Raw genomic sequence first — 18937 nt, forward strand, 5'->3', positions numbered from 1 at the left:
GACCAATGAGTAAGCCAAACAGAAAAATCTTCAGATATTTTTTTCCTTTTTCTGCTAGTTCCTTAACTAGCTTATTTCGACCAAGAATGCTGATGCCATGTTCCTCTGAAACGTCGGCTGTCTCCAAACCACACGGCGTCATAACCAACAATTTCATACTCTGAAGAGTAACCACAGTAACGGGCAAACTAAGAAGCCATAGTGACAACTTATCGAACTTGCAGGTCAAATTAACAATACCAGCTTCTTCGCTATATCAACTTGGAACTGTTTGAAGTAATGAGAATGCAAAGGGGCACGGAGCGCATACGTAAATCTTATGCTGCAATTTCCAATCTTGCTTTTCAGTAGGACGAATGGACCTGCAATTTTCACTGGAGTGAAACATGAGAAATAACCTGGTATATTCCTACAAAATCACATCCTGTTTTGAGAAGTTAAAAACAGTGGTTGGGTTAGGGCATGGAATAATATTGCAGACAAAGCTACAATACAGTACAAATGGATGGTAATATAATGAATGGTTGGGGAAGTGTTTTCTCTCATGTATCACAGAATTCTATTATCATAGTGTAGTGGTTGAGAGGCTATGCTACAAGCCGGAAGGTCGCGGGTTCAAGTCCCGATGAGGTCATTGAATTTTTTTCAGTTGACCTAATCCTTCCAGCCGCACTATGGCCCTGGTGTCAGCCTCTAACAGAAATGAGTACGAGGAATTAATTAAATAATTTTCCTGGGGATTAAGCGCGGCCGGCGCGTAAGGATGACAAACTTACCGCCATCTTTGAGCCGACTGTCTAGACAATGTGGGACCCTCAACGTCTCACAATCCTATGGGCCTTCAGGGCCTGTTACAGGGATAGCTTTACTTTTTTTTTAGTAAGACAGTCTTCTGTATGCTTATTAAAATGTTAATATACTGAAATCATAGACAATAATAAAGTCAAATTTTAAAATGGCATGGTATGGAATTTTGCAGTTTAATAATTGTTCAAATAGAATACTACGATCTATATGATATATGTAAGGAATTTAGTAAATATTTGGAGCTTGAAAAGTATACGCTTATAAGTTCAAATTTAAAAAGAAACGTTCCAGGTAAATGTGACACCACATGACATTAATACCTGAAGCCTACTTTACATACAACAGGCTTACAGTTTGGGCATATATCATGGAACTCAGCCTCGTACACACTTATAGGCCCATACGTGACAATGTGTGTAGAAATGTAGCAAGGTTCTTGTGCACTGCGCAGGTTCTGCTTGCTCCATACCTAAACTTATTCGACGAGAAGTGAAAGAACAATCCAGGAACTTAACATACTTTAAGACGGAGACCATAAATGTAGTAGCAGGCCGTGAAACGATGCCAAAATTTGCTTAACGACAAGCTTCATAATTTATACTCTTTACTAAAATGATAAAGGTTTAATATATCAAGAAGAATGAGTGGCCAGGAGATATAGCAGGCGGAAATTAAATATGTATACAAAATTTTAACAACAAAATCAGAAGGAAAGAGACAACTGGGAGCACCAGGCATTGATGGAAATTTGATTTGTGCCTATAAAAATGGGTATTATATAATTCAGATGTAAAGACGTGAACTGAATTAAACTGGCTCAGGATAATGTCCACTCGATGGTATCAGATTTCGTAAAGTATGTGGAAATTTATGATTGCTTCTCATGAAGCAGTATGCTCCATGGAATTAATTAGCACAGGAATCTGTAACATACTTTACGCAGTAATTCTTTTAAATTAATATTTGTTGAATATACTAAGTATGCAATTCATAATAAAAATTATTTTATAGTCTCTATCTCAGATAATAGAATCCTAACTAACAAAGCACCAGAGATGAATCTGTAGTAGTCGAAATTCTACAGTACAAGTAGTTCAACGCTTCTCCCGACAGATGTCGATAATGTTTCACAAGGCGGGACTCTCGGGGGGTGTGAAGGTTGGGCTAGGCCTAGGGGGTTGGTTGGGCTATGAATGAATGAGGGGTGGAGCAATACAAGGGAAGAAAATGATTCTGCCAGACCCGTCCAGTCCATCAAACAACACAAAACAATGATGGCCTCCAAAATCACTGCTGGATAATGCAAATCGAAACGTTCTCAACGCTACTGATGACGTCACACTTTGCCAATGCTTTGTTTCATCTTTGGAAAACTGTTAGTACATCCTTAAAGTGAGAGTTAGTTAATGCGATCTAACTGATTATGTGCATATAGTATAACGAATGTGGAAATCAGCTTATGCACAACTTCTTAAGCGCGAACCTCTGGATAACTACTGTCTACTAAAATTATAGTTGTAAGTATACCATATATGCTAAACTAATTTTCTTATCTTTGTATCTTTCGTTTTAATCTTCACACCTACAACTAGTCCCTTGGATAACGGTGTAATAACTTATGTAAAGTATATAATTCATAATGTTTATTTGCATCATGAAGATGGCCATTAGTGGCTGAAACATATGGAGCAGAAAATGTTTTTATTTATATAATCATTAAAATAGTTACGCTTGTGGGAATTATAATTTTCTTGGCGTTTCCTCAGGTTATATAGAGAATTATGTGAGGGCGACTGGATGGCGGCAAATGGAATATAACTGAGGAAAATTGAAAAATATCGTGCACGAGGCTAAGGTTCTTAAGGCGCGTCCACATTACTCGTGCTCGTCCTCGCCAGGCTTGTTCTCGTCGGGAGACTCGTCTGGCTTTTACTTGTGCTCGTAAATCTTCGTCCACACTACTTCAGTTGCTCGCCAGGCTTCGGCGCGCGTGAGGATCCGTATATTTACTCGTAGTGTGTATAGGCTGTAGTCGTATTTTAATTTATTGGCTATAGTTTTTAAATTAAATTTGCTTCTCTCGTGACTTGTCATATAGTCCACATTACTTGCGAGCATAGCGAGTCACACGAGCACGAGTACTGTGGACGCGCCTTTACAAGACCATGAGGTCAAATAAATTATCTTAGTTATGACCAAATTATTTTCATGGCTGTTCCTCTATGATCAAATAGGACTAAATCAAACTCTTTACGGGCCCTGAGAAAAAAATCATTTTGAACAGGGCTCTGCAAATATTAAACGTGTATGTGCTCAACAGGGCTGCCAGATCGCCATTATAAATGTATAGAGAGCCATCAATTCTTAAGTCTTAAATTAAACCAAGTTTTAAAGTGCAGCTTCTGTAATGCGTGTACACACCCTTAATTCCAGAAAAAGAAAATATATCACCTCGTCTTATTAAGATGCAGGAATGATTTATTTTCACCACTATAAATATTACTTTGGGGCATGAGGTAGCATGGTTGAGGCACTATGCTAAAAGTCGGAAGGACGCGGGTTAGGTTTCCGAGGAAGTCAATAAAATTTCAATTACCTAACACTTCAAGCCGCATTATGGCCCTGGGGTCAACTCAGCCTCTAACAGAAATGAGTACCAGGAATCTCCTTGGGGGTAATGTGTGGCCGGCTCGTAAGACTGACAACCTTACTGCCATCTGTGAGCCGATTTTCTAGAGAAATTTGGACCTGTTACATGGATAGATTTACTTTTTTACAATCCATATTACTTAAGCACAACAGATCACTATAGGTCGCGGTGCAAGGGCCGAGAAGGTCCACCTCTTTATCCATTCATTCATTCATTCATTCATCCATATTACTTCACTTCGAAATCCCTAATTCCTCGCATATAATAATAATAATAATAATAATAATAATAATAATAAACTTCTCCGGTTGTTAAAAATTAGTGTCTGACCTCTTCAAATTTATAAGTATCTATAGGCCAACCTAACTTGTAGGAAGAACTGTGTTCCACAGAATTCATTAAACCAGTTAATAAGTTTGAAGTAAAATCAAAGCCTATAATGTGAGACGATAGTATAGCCTACACGATGGTTACACAGGATTCTACCACACAACAAAACGCACAGCATTACTGCTGTACTTACATGCGTAATCCTATGATTACATCCCACTAGCAACAAAGTGCAGAACAAAACTTTTGAACGAATGCATGTTTACCCATGCATATCGCACATACGACTATGACTGGCCTATCAGATCAAGTATTTCTGTTTTTGTAACAGCACAATCTAGCAGATATATGGTCCCACAAAATGTAAGGCCGGCATGTACTGTCTTCGCTCGCTTGAAAACCGGCATCGTGGGTTCGAATCCCACTCAGGGCATGGATGTTTAGTTTGTGTGTGTGCGTTTTTCTGTGTTTGTGTACAGGTAGAGGCCTTGCTACGAGCTGATCACCCGCCCAAGGAGTCCTACCGAATGTGTAAGATCTAGAAAAGCCGAAGTGAACGGAGAGGTTCATGGAGGTAGGCCTAGGCCCACTGGGGCTATAGTGCCAAGAAAAAAAATGTAAGGCCTAACAAGCACTGGATCTTGTAACTAGTAAATAACGTAAAATGGTGTATACTTTTCACTAATTGCATGTAAGGAAAGAACATAAACAACCAGAAAGCGATGTCCTAGCATCGAAAGTGACTAACTAATGAATACAAGTCCGACGGTTTATCACTTGAGCTAACAGTGATATGCCACGATAATTACAACAGTCAGTTTTTATCTCCCCTTTTGTAAACTGGTAAAATAATGGACTGCTTCCACTGATCAGGCAGTTCTTCCATGTTCCAAATAGAATTAACGAGCTTATGGGTCAAACTGACTCATATTATTAATTGCTGTGAGGAAGAAGTAAAAAATTTTAATACTAAATATTATTTAATACTAGAGGGTGGATGCTGAAAACTGTAGAAGCATATACAGACTGTGTGTTGGCAAGCGGTAGCGGGGCAGTGTTTGTAGCTGCTTTCTAAGAGCGAGAGAGAGAGTGTGTGGCACACTGTAACTAAGGTCCTGTTACAATCCATACACGTCCTACAGTCTTATATCAGCAGACGCGATCGAAACCACAGCTCCGTCTGGTAATAAGTACCAGGTTTAAAAACACGGACAGTGTACGCGTCTAAATTTTACTTGTGTGACGCAACCAACGTGCAATGAATGAAAGCAATGTTTATATTTTAGTGACTATTTGAACCTTAACAGTTCTATGTACTTTCTCATAAGATAAAACCTTATTTTCGTTCTATCTCTCAGTCTCTCGCCGATCTCCATTTTTGTGAACAGAATGGAATGCGTTCACTCACCCTGTACGGTTTCATGGCGTAGTGCTTAATTAGTTAAGCACAGGAACAACTTTACCTTTAACAGAATGCGCCAAAAAAACGCAACCGTACTTATACTTCCTTTATAACTGCTTTCCTTCTCATGGTGTGAGAATAAGTCCTCTTGGTACTGCGGCAACTGTTTGGCCTACTGTACTAGCCCTAGACGATAGATGATAATGAGGATGATGATGATTTTGGAGCAATCTGTGGAATGCGAATTCGCAGAGGAAATGAAAGTACTCGGAGAAGACCTGCCCCAGTGTCACTTTGTCCACCACAAATCCCAAATGACCTAACCCAGACACGAACCCGAGTATAATAACTGTCTTACTGAAAACAATATTGTTAAGAGAACTTACACTTCGCTCTCCCATTCAACTATATAGCCCGTGAACAGTAACGTCTCGAGTAACTTATTAGTAGGTCTATCTTTTATATTGGGGACTGTAATCTGTATTATTTATAAAGTGAGAACAGAAAAAAATGCTTTTTCCGTAAACAAACGCATTAATCATCACAAATGCTTCTGGCTACCGTCTGTCCTCCTCGAAACACTAGTTCCCCACAGTGTCGGCAGTTGCTTCATTATTGGTCCTTGCCACGCTGGAGCTACACGAGCCACTGAAGACCGATGAGTACACTCTTTTTAAGTTGGTTATTTAACGACGCTGGCAGTAAGGTAAAGTTAAACCTATCCCTGTAACAGACTTTCAAGGCCCATAGAGTTGTGAGACGTCGAAGCTTTCCACATTTTCTAGACCAGTGTTCCGCAACCTTTTTCTATTCGCGGCACACCATGAAGTATCCATGACTCAACACGGCACACCAAAATGTTATTCCCCTCAAAAACGCATGATATCAGACAATTAATATAAATACGTAACGTGATCAACTTATTACTATAATATTATTATAGTTATTTTATTATCATTAATCAGAAATCGACTCGTGAATTTATTAACAATTAATGAACTTTAATTCACTGTAGAGTGTAGAAAATACACTTCTATTACTTTTAAAGTAAATACAGTAATTCTACTCATATCTTCAATGTGATACTTGCGCCGGCGTAGCTGCACACAGGCGACTGATCTGTGGGAATTTATCCATCTTCAAAAAGTAAAGTAGTCTAATAGTAATAGAAAATAGCAAGACTAACTAGCAACCACAATTTTCGAAATACTTTAGAGCACAGCTGTGATAGAACTGAAACAATTGTAAGACGCGGGACCTATATTCTTCAAACGGAAGAAGTGACACATACCTACTTATTCTTGAAATATTTATCATTTTAAATGAAGTCCAACAATCGGTGGGTGCATCGTTACAGGAAGAAAGTCATAAAGTTGAAGAAGCTCTAACTTCTAACAAACAAGGGCAAATACCAAAACAGCATTATAAAAAAACAGGGCAACCCTTGCTAATCCCTGCAGTTTCAGGGAAAAGCACGTACGCAGAACAGGCGGCAAGTATATCAAAGAAGCCGAGAAAAATAAAAAATCAATAATAAAAACTATTATAACAACTTCGAGTAAAAATTTACCTTTAATTTCTTAGAATACAACATTAATGTAAATAAAAAATCACGACATGTAATAAACAATAAACAAGCATCAACTTATTTATTCTGTGCAGTGTCTGAGAATAAAATACAAGCATATGAAACACGGTAACTGGGATAAAATAAAACGAATAAAATTCGACAATTAATTTCTTACAACAAGTAAAAGTTCGCGTCACACCTTTCACCTTGTGACGGCACACCGGTTGCGGAACACTGTTCTAGACAATTGGGTCACAGACAGGTCAGCTTTACGCAGCTTTACGCACCGGCCGCTCTTTGCCCCAGGAAGATTACTGGTATCCATTTCTGTTAGAAGCTGAGTCGATCACAGGACCATAGTGCGGCTGGAAGGATTAAATAAATTGAAAACATCCAATGACTTTATTGAGAATCGAACCCGCGACCTTACGGTCTCAACCAATATTTCTATCGCGTGTCCCCGACGCTGTCAGACTGAGATTATTTATAGCATCGGGGATATGAAGATTAACGAGGGTGAGACAATTTGTGGACTGAGACCTGGAAGAAGAAAACAAATGCACTCGGAAAAATGTGCCTCCAGTACCACTTTATACACTATAAATTTCATGTGACTTGCCCTGGGATCGAACCCGAGAAATGTTCAGTATGGTGAAGTGCTAACACTTCAAACTTGATTTCGCCAAATACTTGGGAGAATCTAGGCTAGGGCACCCGTCATCCTGACTGAAGTTCTATGTGGTTTTCCTCAGTCCCTCTAAGTAAATTACATGATAATTTCTTAATTAGGCCACGATAGATTTTTTCCAAATTCTGTAAACTCATTATTCATCAGTGAGCTACGAGATTAAGTGAAACAGTCCGAGATAATGAGAACGCCGTGAAATGGACCATACAAAATTAATTTAAATTTATAAATTACTTTGAGTCTCTTCTGAAACATAACAAGTAAGCTATAATTTACCTTTCACCCAGCTTAAGATGGAAAGATGAACCTTCTACATTTCCAGTCTGTTAAAATGTATTTGTTTTCTAATTAAATTTATAATTAAGAGGAAAAGTTACGATATAAAATTCATCTAATTCATTATGCGGTCTCTTAATTTGATTTCTTTAAACAAAAGTGTTACAGAATGGAAAATGAAATGCTTAGTAGATTTATTTATATTTCATCTATAGATCTTTACAAAATATTTCGACTTATACTCACATAACTTGGGAACAGGCACTGTCGTTCACCAGTCCGATTCCTAATTTTATATTTGGCTCTTACACGAAAATAAATCTACAACAGGATCACAATAAACTCCCCGTTAGAAACAAATCACATCCGACTGTAATCATGCTTATCATAGTCAGAAATAATCCACTACCCTACGTTGAAATAAACATCGAGGGCTGATACACCTAGAGAATTTTTATGCTGTTCATTTTGTGTCAATCGGTCTTTTTCGCAACAGAGGGGTTCGTTCCAGTTATATGCGAGGGATTTTGACATTTTGCTTGCGTTTTAGAGAGTGGACAGGGAGAAAGGGTGAGCAATCTATCTCTGTTATTCGGATAGGTACTGCCAGTGCTGCCATCTAGCGATCCAGACTAAAAACACAGGCAAGATATGACATGGTGCTCTGTGTTCATGTTCATGTTCGTGTTCGTGTTCGTGTGTGTGTGTGTGTGTGTGTGTATGTGTGAACGTTATAACAAATGAAAGAGAAGATGAAAGATTGGGAGGAAGGGACAGGCGAGGAAATACAGAAGAAATGTTAGGACACTGGTTTATTGGGTTTTAACTGAAATGGCCGAGGCCTATGTAACCACAGACATATGATTATTCATTTGCAGATTCAAAACATAGAAATCATGCCTTTGTATTTGTGCACCTCTACAAGAACCCCCCTTACCGAAAACTATGATACAGAAAAGATGAGAGTTAATATAGAACATTTTACAAATAATTAAATAATTTATTTAGGAGTTAGTCTATTCCCTCCGAAATATCCAAAATGGTCTAAAAAACTAAAGATTAAGATATCGCGCAGCCTGCATACTAAGATTTCATAGCACATACTGCCTCCAGCATCAGAGTTGAAGTTCCGGAGACAGTGTGACCTTCAGCTGCATGCTGTTCCAAGTCAAACCCAAGAATTTTCTCAGCCACTAAAATAACTCAAAACTTAGGGTGTCACAGTTTTGCACTTTTGATGGAAAAGTGTCTGGAAAAAATTCAGACCTAAGAAGAATGAAATTTAAACTGCATAAGCAGAATACTCGTGTTTTTTTTTTTTAAGTTTTACAGGCATAATATTTTTTTTTTCTGTGGCGCTACAGCCCCAATTTGGGCCTAGGCCTACCTCCATGAAACTCTCCGTTTCACTTCGGTAAACGCACACAAATATCCATGCCCTGAGTGGGATTCGAACCCACGATCCCGGCTTCCGAGCGAGCGAAGACAGTGCGTGCCTTAGACCTCTGGGCTACCGCGACCGGCATAGGCCTAACATAGTAATGCCTAATGACACAGACATTATGAGAGCTGGGGCGTGTAGCTAGGTAGGATGAGAAAATGAATGCAAAAAAAAAATATCGGCGTGGAAATCTGCTGCAATGCGTTCAGTTGGAAGAGGAAGACATTAGGAGAATATTAAGATGGATCTTAGAAAACAAGATTTGAGGATGGAATTAGGAACGGAATGGGTCCAATGGGGGCTTCCTTATGAATATTAGTTACAATAATATTGAGATATATCAGGGTTATGCTTAAATTAGTTTCTCTGCAATATACTTAAGTTACAATAGACGCAATTTAGAAGAATGGTGGTGAAACTATTACAAATGGAATTTGGAACTGGGTAAGAAAATCAAAACAAAATTATCCAGAAGACAGGAAAGGTAAAGATGTACCTGTACTTAACTAATTAAGCACTACGCCATGAAGGCGTGTGGAGGAGTGGATGTATAGATCCGTACATTAGATTGGCACCAGTTGGAGCTGAGTGGTCAACTTCACGCCCCTGCCGCTTTACCCCCGAGGAAAGACCCCCGTACCCATTGTATAGGAGGTTGGATGGACCCCAGAACCGGTCTGGATAACGTTGAGAAGAGAAAGATCTTCCCCCTACCGGGACTCGAACGCCGACCTCTCAGTAGTTCAGGCCGCGGCTAGTCGCTATACCGATTACGCTATCCCGGCTCCTAAATTATCCAGAAGATGTATTATAAATAGAAATTACGCCTAACCATATCTGGGTTAGGTTATTTTTACGCAGGCCTAGGGATACCAAATATTTAATGAGATAAAATTTGCCTACGGAAGGAGAAAACAGAAATTATTACTGATTCATCTGTAACATAAATTTGGTCAGCGCCCTCCAGTACAGAAATACAAAATCTGAAAAAAAAAAAAAAATGAAACATCTAATAGGCCCTACATGAGATCCAATATTTCAGAACAACTTCATACTGAACAGAAATAAGAAGGTAAATGTAGGCATATATTAATATCGTCACGTATTCTATAAGGATGCACAGATAATGATTTCCGAAAATTAAATCTCAACATTAATGACTCTTATGGAAGCCATGTAAATTTTGGGATCAAATTCCCTGAAATCACGTCAGACTCAACGTCTTAATAACTGAAGTTCTCGCCTGGGCTATCCGTCCTATTTAGCTAACATTACTCCAATATTTCCCATCTCTCGAAACAGAAGAATAGTTAAGCAAGACCAAACATATTTACGTATAAGAATTTCTTTGTCCACACGTCCATAAACGAAATTATTTATATTTCATATTGTCATGTATTTGAGTGACTAAGACGTGGATTTGGATTTGTGAGTAAATTTATTGGATCTTCACTAGTCGTAACTACAAACAATTGTAACACTCTCAAGATTACTGTAATTATAACACACAAAGTTTTCAATTTACACGTTAAGTCTTCACAGGTCTTCTACGAACTTCCTGTGGCTGTCTCCTCCCTAGAACTGAACTGAATTGCTATGTTATTCTCATTATATAGCCTCTGCACGGACCACGCACAGAAGACACAGCTCTACTGTTGCATAAGGAAGACCTCACAGAGAACAAGTCACGTGATTCCTAGCCAGCGCTTTCATTGGTGGGCTGTTACCTAGCAACGCGCAATAATATTCGTCCACTGAGACGCATCTTCCATTGTTGCATGTTCATCGTATTTACCGAGCCGTTGCCTAGAAATGCTTTGAGCAAATCCGTTACAACATTTAATTTTGAAGTGTGTTAACGGATATAGTAAACAGATGATTTCAGTTAGGGGTTTTCAATAGACTATTGATTTTCGGGCTATCAGATTAAGTGCGTATGAAGTATAGCATAACGATAATGGTGGGGGGGGGGGTATAGGCACACTGGATACGATGATGTATGGAGACAGACCAATACACACATCCACGAGTTTTCAATTTATCAGCGTGTCCATCCACACGCTGGACCGACCCCTACCTACCCTTGGAAACTGTCCACATAACACATCAAGTTCCATATCACTACACCAAACTCACCCCAATCCTCCCCCATACCAACCCTATACACAGTGATATATTTGACCCTATACAGGTTCTGTACTTCCCAGCATCCTACACTCACTCTTCCCTCGAAATCTCACTTCATCTATCATGACACTCATGCATACAAACAGCCACTCCCTCCCACCCAGCTCTCCATACAACAGAACACTCGTATCACCTTACAAAGATTTTTAATGCCCATCTCAGTATTGGCAAAAAAAAAGTAAAACCAGCCCCCTAAATGGGCCTACATGTAGGAGGGTGCCCTAGTTTCTAAATATTACATGTCAGACCGTGCATAAAAATTTACCATCGAAACAGCATTTTGTAATTTATGGATGCCAGTGCTTTCAGTATGATGGATCAGAATTACTATCATTTCCGTTACTGTGGTTATCATACTGCTCTTTATATATTCCTTTCCCTGACACAAAACACGAAAAATGCATATGGTTTGTTCATGCATGAGACAGGGATTATTGAACTTTTCGTCTTAAAAATAACTAAGACATTGTGTTTTCTTTCTTTTTTAAATTCGCTTAGTAGGGGTGGAGTCCAACTGGGTCCACTCGGCACGGCGGCCACTGATTGGACTATTGTAGCTTGCCACGGGTGATATTATGTTGAAGAATTTGGTGGAATGAAGAATGGCAAAGGAAACCGAAGTACTCGGAGAAAACCCGCCCCAGCGCCACTTTTTCCACCACAAATCCCACTTGACCAGACCCGGGATCGAACCCGAGCCGCCGCGGTGGGAAGCCAGCGACTATTATTTTTTTCATTGCTAGTTGGGTGGGACTAAGTCCCTTGTACTGCGGCCACTTCTGGCCTATTGTACCAGCCCTAGATGATAGGTGAGGGTGATTGTGGAGCAATTGGTGGAATGAAGATTGGCAGGGGAAACCGAAGTACTCGGAGAAAACCTGCCCCAGAGCCACTTTGTCCACCACAAATCTCACTTAACCAGCCCCGGGATGAAACCCGGGCTGCCACGATGGGAAGCCAGCGACTAACCGCTTGAGCTATGGCGAGGCCAAGACATTCTTTTTCTCTTGTAAATCAAGTTTACCAGGAAATAAGTAAACGTTTGCCAGTAAACACCACAATAAATTGTTTCGTAGCATGACAGACGAAAACCGCCATAAAACTGGGTCATGATTTGGTGGGGGGGGGGGGCGTAACTTATAGATGTTCTTGGATTTGATGATTGGATTTATTACACCACTTGTGTATACTACTCGTAGCTACAATTAATTATGGTGTTATCGCTATTTCCCCACTTTATAGCTCGCTGTTACACACACTAGTGTCCTCGATCTTCACAGTCATATCCTGGCAACGGATTTATAACAGTCTCACTGCAACTGCAGCACACATAAAGTCTTATTTGCGCGGCCTAATTCTAATTCTCAGCTGCCTGAGATCCCCGTTATATAGACTCGGGGAGCCCCCCAGGAAATACTGTTTCCAACAATACCCGCATTGTTGTGTTTACTGATCCACTGCTTAGAACCGGGTTCTTCTATTTTTGCGCGTTCGCTTCTTCAGGAATGTTTACCGAGCCGTTACCTAGCAATGAACAATTCTGATTTTAGGCGTCGTGTCACAGTATTACGCAGTGGTAACAGTTATCCATGGATGTTCCAAAAATCTGGAGCGAACTGAGTGTCGTGTCCCGGAATTGGATACGCCACGAAAAATGTAGGTTTACCCTACGTATGGGAGCCGGGATAGCGTAGTCGGTACAGCGACTGGCTGGACGGCAAAGGGGTTGGAGTTCAAGTCCCAGTAAGGTCAAGAACTTTTTCTTTTTCAGGTCTTTCAGACAGGCTTCTGCATTCACTCAGCCTCCTATCCAATGGGTACCAGCTGTTCTTTCCCTAGGGGTAAAGCAGCCGGGGCTTGAAGCTGCCCACTCACCTTCAACTAGTGCTGAGGTCGAGAAAATGTGGATCTATACATACGCCTTCATTATATAATGCTTAATTAGTTAAGCACAGAGACAACTTTACCTTTTACCCTACATGTAACTGAATTTTAAAGACTTCAAGTCACAGAGAGTCCCGCCATTGGATGAAAAACAATACAAAACATCGAATAAAATCATTCTTTGAATTAAGTAATCCGCTGGTTACGAGCAGGAAATATAACGTGCATCAATTTAAGAGCCTACAGTATAAGGGCTCAAATAATCGGATATTTTTATATCTCTGTAAAGCACGCCCCTTATGAAGGCCCACATTAAACACAATAAGGGCAGGAGCTGTGTCGTATTTTTTTATTGATCACATTTTATTCGTTATATTCTCGCGCTTATCTCAAAATAAAAGCAAAACAAACATTAGTGAAGGTCTACATACTGCAATGTACACGCCTACCTCTACTTTATACTTAGATCTAGCTCAAAATTATCCTCAATGATTCATGGAAAGGTATAAATTTCGGTGAAGTTGCATAGGAAGGAGACAGTTACAGACAGTGGAGAAATATTATAAAAGGCATAGGAGGTGGAAAACTCTAAATAAAATTATGTCAAAAAATCCTGGCAGCAGTAACAAATCACAAGAGGGTACCAGCGAATTTGATTAAAAGAGTGATCATGAGAAATGCCTCTGGCAAAATTCCCAACAGAAGAAGAAGACATACCTATCCACATGACAGACAGGTTAATGATCGAAAATATTCCCGTTACCTAAAAATACACAATGAGGAAGGCAAGGAGGCAGTAACAAATAACAAGAGGATACAAATGGAATGATTAAAAAAGGCAACATGGGAAATATCACTGGCAACAGACCCACAAGGATAAGAGACACATCTCCCCATACCACTGACTGAACATTCAGGAAAAAAACTCACTTTTCACCCAATATCGTTCGGTGACTGAAGGGGATAATATTAGAATAGATCTTATAATACAGGTATAAGAGCCTGGACTGAGTTCTTCCGTCCCAGGACAGGAGATGCTGGCGGTCCTTGTTACAACAATGGACAAACAAGTTCCATAACATACAGGAACTTTCTTGGGCAGATGAGCGAATATTAGCTTCTAAACAAACCTGTTAAAAGATTAAATCAAAAAAAGGAAAACTAACAGGAAATCTACGTCGAAATAACTTGATCACGTGATAGACTTGGCCGTAGATAGAAGGAAAGCATTACATATGATTACAAAGAAGCAGACTTTGAGGTGCTATATCGGATTTGAAAGTATCAGCATGGAGTCCAGTGGCCTTCTGTAAACAAACTAATGAATATTCGGTTTCCATAAGAACACATTATTTGATGACGAATTTAGCAACTGGTAACTTTTCAAATAAATACTCTATACCTTGGAGTTAATTACAAAGTAGTTAAAAAACAAATGCACCTGAACATGCCAGAATCTAGGATAAGACGTCTATATATGTACGTATGTGTGTGTGTATATGTGTATATATATATATATATATATATATACCGACTGAGCTGTCCCGGCTCTCCATGGTATCATTAAGTCAGCAAAAGAAAACGCCTACCTCTAAGAGATCATTAACGGCTTCTAATCAAATAATCTAGTAATTGCGTTCTTAACGAGTTTTAATGAATTTCATAGAGAGAAACTGTTCTGGTTTCATTGCCCCAGTTATGCAGAAGCGTGTTGTGTCTGATGGTAATGCTGCCCAACTGCTTGTGCTGAGCACGGGTGCACAAGGCTGAACTAGAGGAACTCACATGCGCGAACATGCCTCAACTCATCCCAACAAAGAACGCATTTATTTTTAGGCATTCACCTCGATGGATAAGTACAAACTCCGTGACGTCACTCAGGAAAATGAACGAAAACGTACTTAAATAAGAATAAACAGTATGATGTAGCGTCTGCGGGGACAGGTATTAGAGCGGAAACAATTGGCACGTGACATTGCCCTAACTATGCATTCCCATGCAAATTCGTCTATGCCCTTCCTATACTGAAGAGGCAAGCAATAATGTGTATTTTTCCGTCGGTTATTTAACGAACTTTTTCGTGACTGTTACACACACACACTAATGTCCTCAGTTTTCACTAGGCATATCCTGGCAACGGATTCGTAAGAGTCTAACTGTAACTGCAGCACACTATGAAGTCTTCTTTGCACAGCCTAATTTCTATCTTGCCATTTCTTCTCAGTCACCTTGAACTGCAGACTCAATTCTCCGTTGCAACTGCCAACTCCGGAACTCGACTCAGTTCTAATTCCAGCTGGGTCATATCCTCGTTACACAGCCTCGGGACTGACCCACAGAAAACATCACTTACTAGATTGTTGCGCGTTGATTCACTGATGCAGAAATGTGTTTACCACACAGTTCAGTAGCAACGAACGTGGCGCGGATCCACGTAGAACGCTGCTTGCATCACCTCTTCTACTATTCCGTCACGTCACAGTGTACGTCACACGTTCCTCTGCTGCGTGTGTACGGCCCATTACCTAGCAATGGCTGCTTCTATGCCTCCACTGTTCTTGCTTTTAACAAACACTCTCTGGTAGTATAATAGATAAATAATGAGTTGGAAAGGATTCGCAAGGAAGCCGTCGTGGCGCGATCGTGGTATTATTCCAGAATTTAACTGGAAGGGCCATGTACTATCGAAGAAACCCTCAGCCAGAATATTCGATGTTCGAGCCGAGGTTTAAGGCGAGTTTCTCTAGACCAATCTGCTCGGTACTATGGGGCAGTAACCTGCAATACCACAATACAAGCCTTCGCCGTCTTCAGTGCTCAGATCTCAAATATGTTCCTTGATATCATAATTAAGGAATAAAATTAGAAGCTATACATTTTCCATTCAAAACGAGCTCTTGGTAACGTCATGCATCGCCTCCTTCCTCAACCTCGCAAGTAAAAATCTGTTGTAATATGCATTTCTAACCTTTTTGTAAACCGGCCTAAGCATTCTTTGTCTTTTCTATGAAGTTTAGGCTTCTCACGGCTGCTTCAGCCTGCTTCTTGTTGCGTCCCATGTCAACGTAGGAGTACCATGACTTCCTCGGAAACTAACACACTAACCCCATGAAGCAAAATCCTACTTTGGATACCGACAGTCGCCCAGTTGTTCAAGAAATTGCGGAACCCGAAAGTTCACTAACGAGTTCAGAAAAAAACGCCATATACTGAGCTAGATTAAGTTCAACGGCATTAAATTTTCCTAGGCTATAGACTCTTGCATGGCTACCAATATCCAGTCAGATATAAAGCAGAATAAATTCTGAAAATTACTGGAAAATTTCTGGCTTTATTGTATATAAAATTCAACAGTTAGCAATAGCTGAACGTCGCCTATTATTGGTTTATTCTTCTATTTTTTTATTTGGTTGTAAATTCCTTATTTTGTTTTGGACCAAGGAAAACAAGATCTGAAGGATGCGACCTTGTAACGCATACGGCCTCGTGCGCCAACTCTACTTGCGCTTCCACGTGACCTTCCTGCGGACTAGTTTCTTGAGTAAGGATACAGGACTGGAAGAACCACAGGATCGTTCGTGAACACGAAAGTTTCTCGTCGATTCTTTAAAAGTAAGAGAAAACTGAGAACCAATTGGTAAACGCATTAATTTAGGGTTGATTAAAGTTCTATTCGCATAATAATTTGTTTTATTCTCAAGGAGTGGCAAAGTGACATTATGAGAGAGCAATTATTTTCGAAGCGTTTGCTTTAAATCGTGCGAATAAATTACGAGTGAATACGAAGCCCTAATTAGTGAAAGACAGGAAAAATAAAAATAATCAGCGATATCAAAAAGGAAATCAAATAATAAATCGACAATAAAAACCAATATGCCAATATTATGTTGCAGAGTAAAGCACAATAGACCACTGCAGGTCGCGGTGCAAGGGCCGATGAGGCCTACCCCTCATACGTTCATACAAGTTGCAAAGTTCTACCAAAGGGTGCAACTAGCGGATACGTTTCACAAGGCCCAAAAAGACACACTGCCCACGGCACTGGGGTTATCAAATTATCATTTTGATAGAGGCCGCGGACAAACAGAAGATGTAACTCTTTGCACCCAACAAAAATTAGTTCGCTGACACTGAACAAGGAATGAAAGCATAAGATGTAAACCTAGACAAGAACTAACAGGATGAGTGGAGCAAAAGAGAATCTGGATGAAATGATAGGCCGATATTCAGACGAATACTGCCGACTGCTGGCTATTTAAACCGGCAAAATGGGGCAGTGTGGGTGTATAACTTCCGAGTCCCATGCAAAATTTCGTTGGTTCACAAGAAAAGGGTCTGAGAACTAGCGTTGCGTCAGTCAGCAGACAGACATGTACTGAGACTGGACATGATGGAACGTTCTAGTGCGTCAGGAAACAGGCATCACATTTGTTGATTCCACGAAGCAGACTCGTCTTGAGGAGATGACAGTCGCTCAGCTGGTCAAGCTCCTCTCCCACTATCCTCTTATAACGTCCGGTGTTTCAGTATCATGTTCACAATAACTGCCCACGGGACCAGTACCAGCTGAATCCCGTCTACACTTCTAACTTGAAGGCGGAGGCTATACGTTCCTCCGAATGTCGTATATTGGAATTATGTCGACGTTTCGGAGGAAAGTATTTCCTCGATATTCAGAATTGAATAGTAAACAAATCAAGATGGAGTACGTTCTTCCGAAACGCCGGTAAATGTCTTCCATAATACACAGCGTCATATCTCAGAAGATAGTAGTTCTCATCAGTCAGTGGCAAGTGTACATACGTGTATAGTTTGACAGTTTTGTGACCTTCGCTGTGTTACGTTCCTCACTCCAGATATCAGTTCGATACATCACATGACATGAGATCAGACGACATAAAAGGTCTCTTTCTTTAATTCATTCTTTCATTCGTTCATATGTCCTGTTGCTCCGTTTGGCGCATTGGGCGTCTGTAAAACGTTTGGTTTCACTTCAGTTTCTTCATTTTACAGACAGTCGGTGGGACTCCTTGGACGTGGATCAACCGGACGCAAGACTGCTACCTACACAGGACAACACAAATACAAAATAAACGCACACAGACATCCATGCCTCGAGCAGGATTCGAACCCACAGCCCTAAATATTCGAGCGGGCGGAGGCAGTTCATGACTTAGACTGCGCGGCTCCTGTGATCGGCCTTTGTTTAATTAATATCTCAAAAATCGTATAGACCAGAGAATGATTAATCATCTTCACAGCGTCTGTTCGAATTATTTTTCGCTCAGAAAAATAGTTTACGCTACGTGACGAGTTAAGCTCGAGATGCGTGCAGATATGTATGTAGCAGCCAAAGTTGTCATGCAAATTGCCCGTTGATGATGGTAGTTAAGTACAGGCAAAAGCTGGTAAAAGTCGTCTATATTTTTTATACAACTCCATAAATATTCGTTTTGGGGTCCTCAAGTTGTTACACGCGGTCAGACTGATGGACTGACAGACATGGCGTATATTTCATAGCAGATTTTGTGCAACGTTTCGTCGTGAAATCGTCGAAAGGAAGGAATATGTCGAAATTTCTTTCCGGGACATATCTCTTTAGAACACTTAAACGAACAGCGAACAAAGCAGAGAAGTGGGTGCGCAGGTAAAAGTAAAGACATCCCTGTGCTTAACTAATCAAGCAACAGGCCAAGAATATG

The 18937-nt window shown here is 40.2% G+C and overlaps 1 protein-coding gene across 11 annotated transcripts in view; it reads right to left on the minus strand.

Moving 5' to 3' along the window:
* The window catches only part of LOC111861791 (homeotic protein antennapedia), a 1040626-nt gene that overhangs the window by 473336 nt on the left and 548353 nt on the right, over positions 1–18937 (minus strand). The window lies entirely within an intron of this gene.

The sequence above is a fragment of the Cryptotermes secundus genome, unplaced genomic scaffold, assembly GCF_002891405.2.
Source record: "Cryptotermes secundus unplaced genomic scaffold, Csec_1.0 scaffold180, whole genome shotgun sequence".
NCBI classification, from domain to species: Eukaryota; Metazoa; Arthropoda; class Insecta; order Blattodea; family Kalotermitidae; genus Cryptotermes; species Cryptotermes secundus.